Below are 10,801 nucleotides of genomic sequence, written 5' to 3'. Positions count from 1 at the left end.
CTGTCTTCGACCTGGGAACCCAATTTTGGTCCTCGGGTCCCATTTTTTTTTGTCTCGCATCCCACTTTTGGCCTGTGGCCTTTTCGGGGTCGATTCTCGTTTTGGGCATCAGAGCATGTTTCTTCTCCTAAAACCCAATATTTGTTTATTAAGTCTCGGAACACATTTTTGTTCTCGTGGACCCATCATGGGTCTTGGAACGCATTTGTGGTCCTTGGGTCCCATTTTGCATCCCGAAACTTGTGTTTTGGTGCTTGATCCCTATTTTGGGTGCCCACCTTGCACCAAGTGCGCACCCGGGGCAAACCGAGCGCCTTGGTGCACCGGGGCAAGATCGAGCGTGCACCCGAGGCGCCCCGAACATGCACCAAGGTGCACTCGGCCCACATGTGAGCGCAGGTCGTTGCGCCCGAGGTGGTGTGTGGGCACCGCGTTGCAGACGGGACACTGCACGCACACGACGCCCCCTACAGGTGCACGCACGTAGGCCGGGCCGGGTGCACACCCGACGCCCTAGCAAGGTGCGCGCACCCGGGCAGGGCTCACACTTGGCGAACGGGGCGCACTTCGCGAGGGAGGGTGTGCACCTCGACGGGGGTGGGTGGCCGGGGTGGATTCGCACGTGGGTCGCGGTTTGCTAAGTACACACTGCGACAAGCTCATAACGGGTGCGATCATACCAGCGTTAGTGCACCGGATCCCATCAGAACTCCGCAGTTAAGCGCGCTTGGGCCGGAGTAGTACTGGGATGGGTGACCTCCCGGGAAGTCCCGGTGTTGCACCCTTTTTTAGTTTTTCGCCGGGCATCGCAATGCTATTTGAATAAACCTTTTGCCCGTTTGCGTTCTCGTCGGGGCCGGGCCGGGCCGGGGTGCGCTGCCCGCACTACCGCGCGCGCGGGGGCGACACCGAGCGCGCACCCGAGGCGCCCCGAGCACACAGGCCACGGTGCAACCCGGGCGTTGTGCGCGCACCCCGGTGCGCCCGAGGTGCTGCGCGCGCACCCAGGTGAAATCGGTGTGCACCTCGGCCAGTGCGCGCTCGGTCGAGTCGCGCACGTTGGCCAAGGTGCACGGTGATGTTTCTTACTCTAAGGTTCCGCACCAGACGCCCGGGACAGGTGAGCGAAGCTGGGCGGGGCCGGGTGCGCGGCCGGGGCAGGTGCACGCAGCTGGAGAGAGCTTTGGAGCACACTTCGGAGCGCACCAATGATGCGCTCCATTCAAAAGTTTCCTGAAAAGGCAAAAAAAGTTGAGATTATAGAATTTCCCACTTGAGAGATTGTAAAAAAAAAAAATTTAAAATGAAGGAAACGCGGGTGCCAAGGTGTGCGCAGCCCAGCCAAGGTGTGCGCACCAAGGCGCCCACCCTGGCGAAGGTGCACGCAAGGTGCGCACCCGAGGCAAACCGGACAATTAACCCAACTTTCGACTTCGCGCGCACCTTGGAGCGCACTTCGGAGCGCTCCTTGGTGCGCACCAATCTTGGGCACCTCGGAGTGCACCATGGCGCCCACCAAGGTGCGCACCCGGGGCAAACCGAGCTCCGACTTCGTGCGCACCTTGGAGCGCACGAAAGGTGCGCACCATGGCGCCCACCAAGGTGCGCAGCCCAGCCAAGGCGTGCGCATCAAGGTGCGCACCCTGGCGAAGGTGCGCACCCGGGGCAAACCGAGCTCCGACTTCGTGCGCACCTTGGAGCGCACAAAAGGTGCGCAACCCAGCCAAGGTGTGCGCACCCCGGTCAAACCGAGCTCCGAATCGTGCGCACCAGAGGTGCACGCCATCGTGCGCACCTTGGAGCACACTTCGGAGCCCTCCTTGGTGCGCGCCGATGTTGCGCACCTCGGAGCGCACCCGGGGAAAACAATGCAATTAACCCGACTTTCGACTTCGTGGGCACCTCGGAGCGCTCTCGGGTTCGCACCTCGGAGCACACCGAGGTGCGCACCTTTGATGCGCTGCCTTCACCAATTTCCAGAAAAGGCAAGAAAACATTGAGAAGGTGTGCGCACCGAGGTGCCCACCCTGGCGAAGGTGCACGCGAGGTGCGCACCCGGGGCAAACCGGGCTCCGACTTCGTGCACGCCGCACCTTGGAGCACACTTCGGAGCGCTCCTTGGTGCGCACCAGGGCGCGCAACCCAGCCGAGGTGCCCACCCCGGCGAAGGTGCACGCGAGGTGCGCACCCGGGGCAAACCGGGCTCCGACTTCGTGCACGCCATGGTGCCCACCGCGGCGAAGGTGCACGCGAGGTGCGCACCCGGGGCAAACCGGGCTCCGACTTCGTGCACGCCGCACCTTGGAGCACACTTCGGAGCGCTCCTTGGTGCGCACCATGGTGCCCACCAGGGCGCGCAACCCCGCCGAAGGTGCACGCGAGGTGCGCACCCGGGGCAAACCGGGCTCCGACTTCGTGCACGCCGCACCTTGGAGCACACTTCGGAGCGCTCCTTGGTGCGCACCATGGTGCCCACCAGGGCGCGCAACCCCGCCGAAGGTGCACGCGAGGTGCGCACCCGGGGCAAACCGGGCTCCGACTTCGTGCACGCCATGGTGCGCACCGCGGCGAAGGTGCGCACCCGGGGCAAACCGGGCTCCGACTTCGTGCACGCCGCACCTTGGAGCACACTTCGGAGCGCTCCTTGGTGCGCACCAGGGCGCGCAACCCAGCCGAGGTGCCCACCCCGGCGAAGGTGCACGCGAGGTGCGTACCCGGGGCAAACCGGGCTCCGACTTCGTGCACGCCGCACCTTGGAGCACACTTCGGAGCGCTCCTTGGTGCGCACCATGGTGCCCACCAGGCCGCGCAACCCAGCCAAGGTGTGCGCACCAAGGTGCACGCGAGGTGCGCACCCGGGGCAAACCGGGGTCCGACTTCGTGCACGCCGCACCTTGGAGCACACATCGGGGCGCTCCCGGGTTCGCACCGGCGTTGCGCACCGTGGTGGGCACCTCGGAGCACACCAAGGTGGGCAGCGAGGTGCGCACCTTTGATGCGATGCCTTCACTAATTTCCATAAAAGGCAAAAAAAAAACGAGATTTTAAAATTTCCGTTTTGAAAGATAGTGAGAAAAAGGGAATGCTGGTGCCATCTTGAGCCCGCCCTGGTGCGCAGCCCAGCCAAGGTGTGCGCACCAAGGTGCCCACCCTGGCGAAGGTGCGCGCCCGGGCAATTAATCCAACTTCCAACTTCGCGCGCGCCAGGGTGGGAGCGCACCCAACAACCGGGCCTGGGAAGAGCCAATGCGAGAAACCCCACCAAACGCTCTGACAAAAAAAGAGGGGGCGCTCCAGTAACCCCGCTTCGGAGCGCACCCTGGGCAAACCCAGCCAAGGTGCCCACCCCGGCCAAGGTGCAGGCGAGGTGCGCACCCGGGGCAAACCGGGCTCCGACAACGTGCACGCCGCACCTTGGAGCACACTTCGTAGCGCTCCCGGGTGCGCACCTCAGAGCACACCAAGGTGGGCAGCGAGGTGCGCACCTTTGATGCGCTGCCTTCACTAATTTCCAGAAAAGGCAAAAAAAAAAGGAGATTTTAAAATTTCCGTTTTGAAAGATAGTGAAAAAAACGGAACGCGCGTGCCATCTTGAGCCCGCCCTGGTGCGCAGCCCAGGTAAGGTGCCCACCCTGGCAAAGGTGCGCACCCGGGCAATTAACCCTACTTCCGACTTCGTGCGCGCCAGGGTGGCAACCGGGCCTCGGAAGAGCCAATGCGAGAAACCCCACCAAACGCTCCGACAAAAAAAGAGGCGGCGCTCCAATAACCCCGCTTCGGAGCGCAGCCGGGGCAAACCCAGCCAAGGTGCCCACCCCGACGAAGGTGCACGCGAGGTGCGCACCCGGGGCAAACCGGGCTCCGACAACGTGCACGCAGCACCTTGGAGCACACTTCGAAGCACTCCCGGGTGCCCACCGGCGTTGCGCACCGTGGTGGGCAGCGAGGTGCGCACCTTTGATGCGCTGCCTTCACTAATTTCCAGAAAAAGGCAAAAAAAAATGAGATTTTAAAATTTCCGTTTTGAAAGATAGTGAAAAAAAAGGAACGCGGGTGCCATCTTGAGCCCGCCCTGGTGCGCAGCCCAGGCAAGGCATGCGCACCAAGGTGCCCACCCGAGGTGCACACCCGGGGCAAACCGGGCTCCGACTTCGTGCAGGCCGCACCTTGGAGCACACTTCGGAGCGCTCCTTGGTGCGCACCATGGTGCCCACCAGGGCGCGCAACCCAGCCAAGGTCTGCACACCAAGGTGCCCACCCCGGCGAAGGTGCACGCGAGGTGCGCACCCGGGGCAAACCGGGCTCCGACTTCGTGCACGCCATGGTGCCCACCGCGGCGAAGGTGCACGCGAGGTGCGCACCCGGGGCAAACCGGGCTCCGACTTCGTGCACGCCGCACCTTGGAGCACACTTCGGAGCGCTCCTTGGTGCGCACCATGGTGCCCACCAGGGTGCGCAACCCAGCCAAGGTGTGCGCACCAAGGTGCACGCGAGGTGCGCACCCGGGGCAAACCGGGGTCCGACTTCGTGCACGCCGCACCTTGGAGCACACATCGGAGCGCTCCCAGGTTCGCACCAGCGTTGCGCACCTTTGATGCGCTGCCTTCACTAATTTCAAGAAAAGGCAAAAAAAAACGAGATTTTAAAATTTCCGTTCTGAAAGATAGTGAAAAAAACGGAACGCGGGTGCCATCTTGAGCCCTTCCTGGTGCGCAGCCCAGGCAAGTTGTGCGCACCAAGGTGCCCACCCTGGCGGAGGTGCGCGCCCGGGGCAATCCGGGCTCCGACTTCGTGCACTGCATGGTGCCCACCAAGGCGCGCAACCCAGCCAAGGTGCCCACCGCAGCGAAGGTGCACGCGAGGTGCGCACCCGAGGTGCACACCCGGGGCAAACCGGGCTCCGACTTCGTGCACGCCGCACCTTGGAGCACACTTCAGAGCGCTCCTTGGTGCGCACCAGGGCGCGCAACCCAGCCGAGGTGCCCACCCCGGCGAAGGTGCACGCGAGGTGCGCACCCGGGGCAAACCGGGCTCCGACTTCGTGCACGCCATGGTGCCCACCGCGGCGAAGGTGCGCACCCGGGGCAAACCGGGCTCCGACTTCGTGCACGCCGCACCTTGGAGCACACTTCGGAGCGCTCCTTGGTGCGCACCATGGTGCCCACCAGGCCGCGCAACCCAGCCAAGGTGTGCGCACCAAGGTGCACGCGAGGTGCGCACCCGGGGCAAACCGGGGTCCGACTTCGTGCACGCCGCACCTTGGAGCACACATCGGGGCGCTCCCGGGTTCGCACCGGCGTTGCGCACCGTGGTGGGCACCTCGGAGCACACCAAGGTGGGCAGCGAGGTGCGCACCTTTGATGCGATGCCTTCACTAATTTCCATAAAAGGCAAAAAAAAAACGAGATTTTAAAATTTCCGTTTTGAAAGATAGTGAGAAAAAGGGAATGCTGGTGCCATCTTGAGCCCGCCCTGGTGCGCAGCCCAGCCAAGGTTTGCGCACCAAGGTGCCCACCCTGGCGAAGGTGCGCGCCCGGGCAATTAACCCAACTTCCAACTTCGCGCGCGCCAGGGTGGGAGCGCACCCAACAACCGGGCCTGGGAAGAGCCAATGCGAGAAACCCCACCAAACTCTCTGACAAAAAAAGAGGGGGCGCTCCAGTAACCCCGCTTCGGAGCGCACCCTGGGCAAACCCAGCCAAGGTGCCCACCCCGGCCAAGGTGCAGGCGAGGTGCGCACCCGGGGCAAACCGGGCTCCGACAACGTGCACGCCGCACCTTGGAGCACACTTCGTAGCGCTCCCGGGTGCGCACCTCAGAGCACACCAAGGTGGGCAGCGAGGTGCGCACCTTTGATGCGCTGCCTTCACTAATTTCCAGAAAAGGCAAAAAAAAAAGGAGATTTTAAAATTTCCGTTTTGAAAGATAGTGAAAAAAACGGAACGCGCGTGCCATCTTGAGCCCGCCCTGGTGCGCAGCCCAGGTAAGGTGCCACCCTGGCAAAGGTGCGCACCCGGGCAATTAACCCTACTTCCGACTTCGTGCGCGCCAGGGTGGCAACCGGGCCTCGGAAGAGCCAATGCGAGAAACCCCACCAAACGCTCCGACAAAAAAAGAGGCGGCGCTCCAATAACCCCGCTTCGGAGCGCAGCCGGGGCAAACCAAGCCAAGGTGCCCACCCCGACGAAGGTGCACGCGAGGTGCGCACCCGGGGCAAACCGGGCTCCGACAACGTGCACGCAGCACCTTGGAGCACACTTCGAAGCACTCCCGGGTGCCCACCGGCGTTGCGCACCGTGGTGGGCAGCGAGGTGCGCACCTTTGATGCGCTGCCTTCACTAATTTCCAGAAAAAGGCAAAAAAAAATGAGATTTTAAAATTTCCGTTTTGAAAGATAGTGAAAAAAAAGGAACGCGGGTGCCATCTTGAGCCCGCCCTGGTGCGCAGCCCAGGCAAGGCATGCGCACCAAGGTGCCCACCCGAGGTGCACACCCGGGGCAAACCGGGCTCCGACTTCGTGCAGGCCGCACCTTGGAGCACACTTCGGAGCGCTCCTTGGTGCGCACCATGGTGCCCACCAGGGCGCACCCGAGGCAAACCGGGCTCCGACTTCGTGCACGCCGCACCTTGGAGCACACATCGGAGCGCTCCCAGGTTCGCACCAGCGTTGCGCACCTTTGATGCGCTGCCTTCACTAATTTCCAGAAAAGGCAAAAAAAAACGATATTTTAAAATTTCCGTTCTGAAAGATAGTGAAAAAAACGGAACGCGGGTGCCATCTTGAGCCCTTCCTGATGCGCAGCCCAGGCAAGTTGTGCGCACCAAGGTGCCCACCCTGGCGGAGGTGCGCGCCCGGGGCAAACCGGGCTCCGACTTCGTGCACTGCATGGTGCCCACCAAGGCGCGCAACCCAGCCAAGGTGCCCACCGCAGCGAAGGTGCACGCGAGGTGCGCACCCGAGGTGCACACCCGGGGCAAACCGGGCTCCGACTTCGTGCACGCCGCACCTTGGAGCACACTTCAGAGCGCTCCTTGGTACGCACCAGGGCGCGCAACCCAGCCAAGGTGCTCACCCCGGCGAAGGTGCACGCGAGGTGCGCACCCGGGGCAAACCGGGCTCGGACTTCGTGCACGCCGCACCTTGGAGCACACATCGGAGCGCTCCCGGGTTCGCACCAGCATTGCGCACCTTTGATGCGCTGCCTTCACTAATTTCCAGAAAAGGCAAAAAAAAGAAAAAAATGAGATTTTAAAATTTCCGTTTTGAAAGATAGTGAAAAAAACGGAACGCGGGTGCCATCTTGAGCCCGCCCTGGTGTGCAGCCCAGGCAAGTTGTGCGCACCAAGGCACCCACCCTGGCCAAGGTGGGTCACGGGGTGGGTCCTAGGGTGGGTAACGGGGTGGGTACTAAGGTGCGTGCCAAGGTGGGTCATAGGGTGGGTGCCAAGGTGGGCACCAGGGTGGGTGTGCACCAACCCTAGCCAGGGTAGGTCACGGGGTGGTTGTCGGGGTGGGCGTCAAGGAGCCAAGGTGGGTGGCAAGTAGCCAAGTTGCGTGCCAAGGTGGGTGTCGGGGTGGGTGCCAAGGATCCAAGGTGGGTGCCAAGGAACCAAGGTGGGTGTCTGGGTGGGTGCCGAGGTGGGAGCCAGGGTGGGTCCCAAGGTGAGTGCAAAGGTGGGTGCCAGGGTCAAGGTGAGTGCCAATGTGGGTTCCAAGGTGCCAGGGTCAGGGTGAGTGCCAATGTGGGTTCAAAGGTGCTAAGTTGGGTGCGAGGTTGGGTGCGAGGGTGGGTGGGTGCCAAGGTGTGCTAGGTGGAAGCCCGGGTGGGTCGGCATCCCATGGGTGTCGAGTTGGGTGCCTGATGGGTGCTTCTTGTCAAGTTTTAGTCGTCGGGACTCATTTCGAGCCTTAGAGGTCGTTTCTTGTCCGGTTGCCCTGTCTTCGACCTGGGAACCCAATTTTGGTCCTCGGGTCCCATTTTTTTTTGTCTCGCATCCCACTTTTGGCCTGTGGCCTTTTCGGGGTCGATTCTCGTTTTGGGCATCAGAGCATGTTTCTTCTCCTAAAACCCAATATTTGTTTATTAAGTCTCGGAACACATTTTTGTTCTCGTGGACCCATCATGGGTCTTGGAACGCATTTGTGGTCCTTGGGTCCCATTTTGCATCCCGAAACTTGTGTTTTGGTGCTTGATCCCTATTTTGGGTGCCCACCTTGCACCAAGTGCGCACCCGGGGCAAACCGAGCGCCTTGGTGCACCGGGGCAAGATCGAGCGTGCACCCGAGGCGCCCCGAACATGCACCAAGGTGCACTCGGCCCACATGTGAGCGCAGGTCGTTGCGCCCGAGGTGGTGTGTGGGCACCGCGTTGCAGACGGGACACTGCACGCACACGACGCCCCCTACAGGTGCACGCACGTAGGCCGGGCCGGGTGCACACCCGACGCCCTAGCAAGGTGCGCGCACCCGGGCAGGGCTCACACTTGGCGAACGGGGCGCACTTCGCGAGGGAGGGTGTGCACCTCGACGGGGGTGGGTGGCCGGGGTGGATTCGCACGTGGGTCGCGGTTTGCTAAGTACACACTGCGACAAGCTCATAACGGGTGCGATCATACCAGCGTTAGTGCACCGGATCCCATCAGAACTCCGCAGTTAAGCGCGCTTGGGCCGAAGTAGTACTGGGATGGGTGACCTCCCGGGAAGTCCCGGTGTTGCACCCTTTTTTAGTTTTTCGCCGGGCATCGCAATGCTATTTGAATAAACCTTTTGCCCGTTTGCGTTCTCGTCGGGGCCGGGCCGGGCCGGGGTGCGCTGCCCGCACTACCGCGCGCGCGGGGGCGACACCGAGCGCGCACCCGAGGCGCCCCGAGCACACAGGCCACGGTGCAACCCGGGCGTTGTGCGCGCACCCCGGTGCGCCCGAGGTGCTGCGCGCGCACCCAGGTGAAATCGGTGTGCACCTCGGCCAGTGCGCGCTCGGTCGAGTCGCGCACGTTGGCCAAGGTGCACGGTGATGTTTCTTACTCTAAGGTTCCGCACCAGACGCCCGGGACAGGTGAGCGAAGCTGGGCGGGGCCGGGTGCGCGGCCGGGGCAGGTGCACGCAGCTGGAGAGAGCTTTGGAGCACACTTCGGAGCGCACCAATGATGCGCTCCATTCAAAAGTTTCCTGAAAAGGCAAAAAAAGTTGAGATTATAGAATTTCCCACTTGAGAGATTGTAAAAAAAAAAAATTTAAAATGAAGGAAACGCGGGTGCCAAGGTGTGCGCAGCCCAGCCAAGGTGTGCGCACCAAGGCGCCCACCCTGGCGAAGGTGCACGCAAGGTGCGCACCCGAGGCAAACCGGACAATTAACCCAACTTTCGACTTCGCGCGCACCTTGGAGCGCACTTCGGAGCGCTCCTTGGTGCGCACCAATCTTGGGCACCTCGGAGTGCACCATGGCGCCCACCAAGGTGCGCACCCGGGGCAAACCGAGCTCCGACTTCGTGCGCACCTTGGAGCGCACGAAAGGTGCGCACCATGGCGCCCACCAAGGTGCGCAGCCCAGCCAAGGCGTGCGCATCAAGGTGCGCACCCTGGCGAAGGTGCGCACCCGGGGCAAACCGAGCTCCGACTTCGTGCGCACCTTGGAGCGCACAAAAGGTGCGCAACCCAGCCAAGGTGTGCGCACCCCGGTCAAACCGAGCTCCGAATCGTGCGCACCAGAGGTGCACGCCATCGTGCGCACCTTGGAGCACACTTCGGAGCCCTCCTTGGTGCGCGCCGATGTTGCGCACCTCGGAGCGCACCCGGGGAAAACAATGCAATTAACCCGACTTTCGACTTCGTGGGCACCTCGGAGCGCTCTCGGGTTCGCACCTCGGAGCACACCGAGGTGCGCACCTTTGATGCGCTGCCTTCACCAATTTCCAGAAAAGGCAAGAAAACATTGAGAAGGTGTGCGCACCGAGGTGCCCACCCTGGCGAAGGTGCACGCGAGGTGCGCACCCGGGGCAAACCGGGCTCCGACTTCGTGCACGCCGCACCTTGGAGCACACTTCGGAGCGCTCCTTGGTGCGCACCAGGGCGCGCAACCCAGCCGAGGTGCCCACCCCGGCGAAGGTGCACGCGAGGTGCGCACCCGGGGCAAACCGGGCTCCGACTTCGTGCACGCCATGGTGCCCACCGCGGCGAAGGTGCACGCGAGGTGCGCACCCGGGGCAAACCGGGCTCCGACTTCGTGCACGCCGCACCTTGGAGCACACTTCGGAGCGCTCCTTGGTGCGCACCATGGTGCCCACCAGGGCGCGCAACCCCGCCGAAGGTGCACGCGAGGTGCGCACCCGGGGCAAACCGGGCTCCGACTTCGTGCACGCCGCACCTTGGAGCACACTTCGGAGCGCTCCTTGGTGCGCACCATGGTGCCCACCAGGGCGCGCAACCCCGCCGAAGGTGCACGCGAGGTGCGCACCCGGGGCAAACCGGGCTCCGACTTCGTGCACGCCGCACCTTGGAGCACACTTCGGAGCGCTCCTTGGTGCGCACCAGGGCGCGCAACCCAGCCGAGGTGCCCACCCCGGCGAAGGTGCGTACCCGGGGCAAACCGGGCTCCGACTTCGTGCACGCCGCACCTTGGAGCACACTTCGGAGCGCTCCTTGGTGCGCACCATGGTGCCCACCAGGCCGCGCAACCCAGCCAAGGTGTGCGCACCAAGGTGCACGCGAGGTGCGCACCCGGGGCAAACCGGGGTCCGACTTCGTGCACGCCGCACCTTGGAGCACACATCGGGGCGCTCCCGGGTTCGCACCGGCGTTGCG

The 10,801-nt window shown here is 63.3% G+C and overlaps 2 non-coding genes across 2 annotated transcripts; both read left to right on the top strand.

The window, feature by feature from the left end:
- The first annotated feature begins 666 nt into the window (after positions 1-666).
- On the top strand, positions 667-785 carry LOC131872473 (5S ribosomal RNA). Its single transcript, XR_009370622.1, has one exon. It is a non-coding gene; the product is annotated as a 5S ribosomal RNA (ribosomal RNA).
- Positions 786-8,602: 7,817 nt separating this feature from the next.
- Positions 8,603-8,721, top strand: LOC131872481 (5S ribosomal RNA). The gene has a single exon (XR_009370630.1). It is a non-coding gene; the product is annotated as a 5S ribosomal RNA (ribosomal RNA).
- Positions 8,722-10,801: the final 2,080 nt, after the last annotated feature.

The sequence above is a fragment of the Cryptomeria japonica genome, unplaced genomic scaffold (assembly GCF_030272615.1).
Source record: "Cryptomeria japonica unplaced genomic scaffold, Sugi_1.0 HiC_scaffold_620, whole genome shotgun sequence".
Lineage (NCBI taxonomy): Eukaryota > Viridiplantae > Streptophyta > Pinopsida > Cupressales > Cupressaceae > Cryptomeria > Cryptomeria japonica.
Note: the sequence above shows the minus strand (reverse complement) of the source record. Positions and strands in the feature narration are given on the sequence as shown.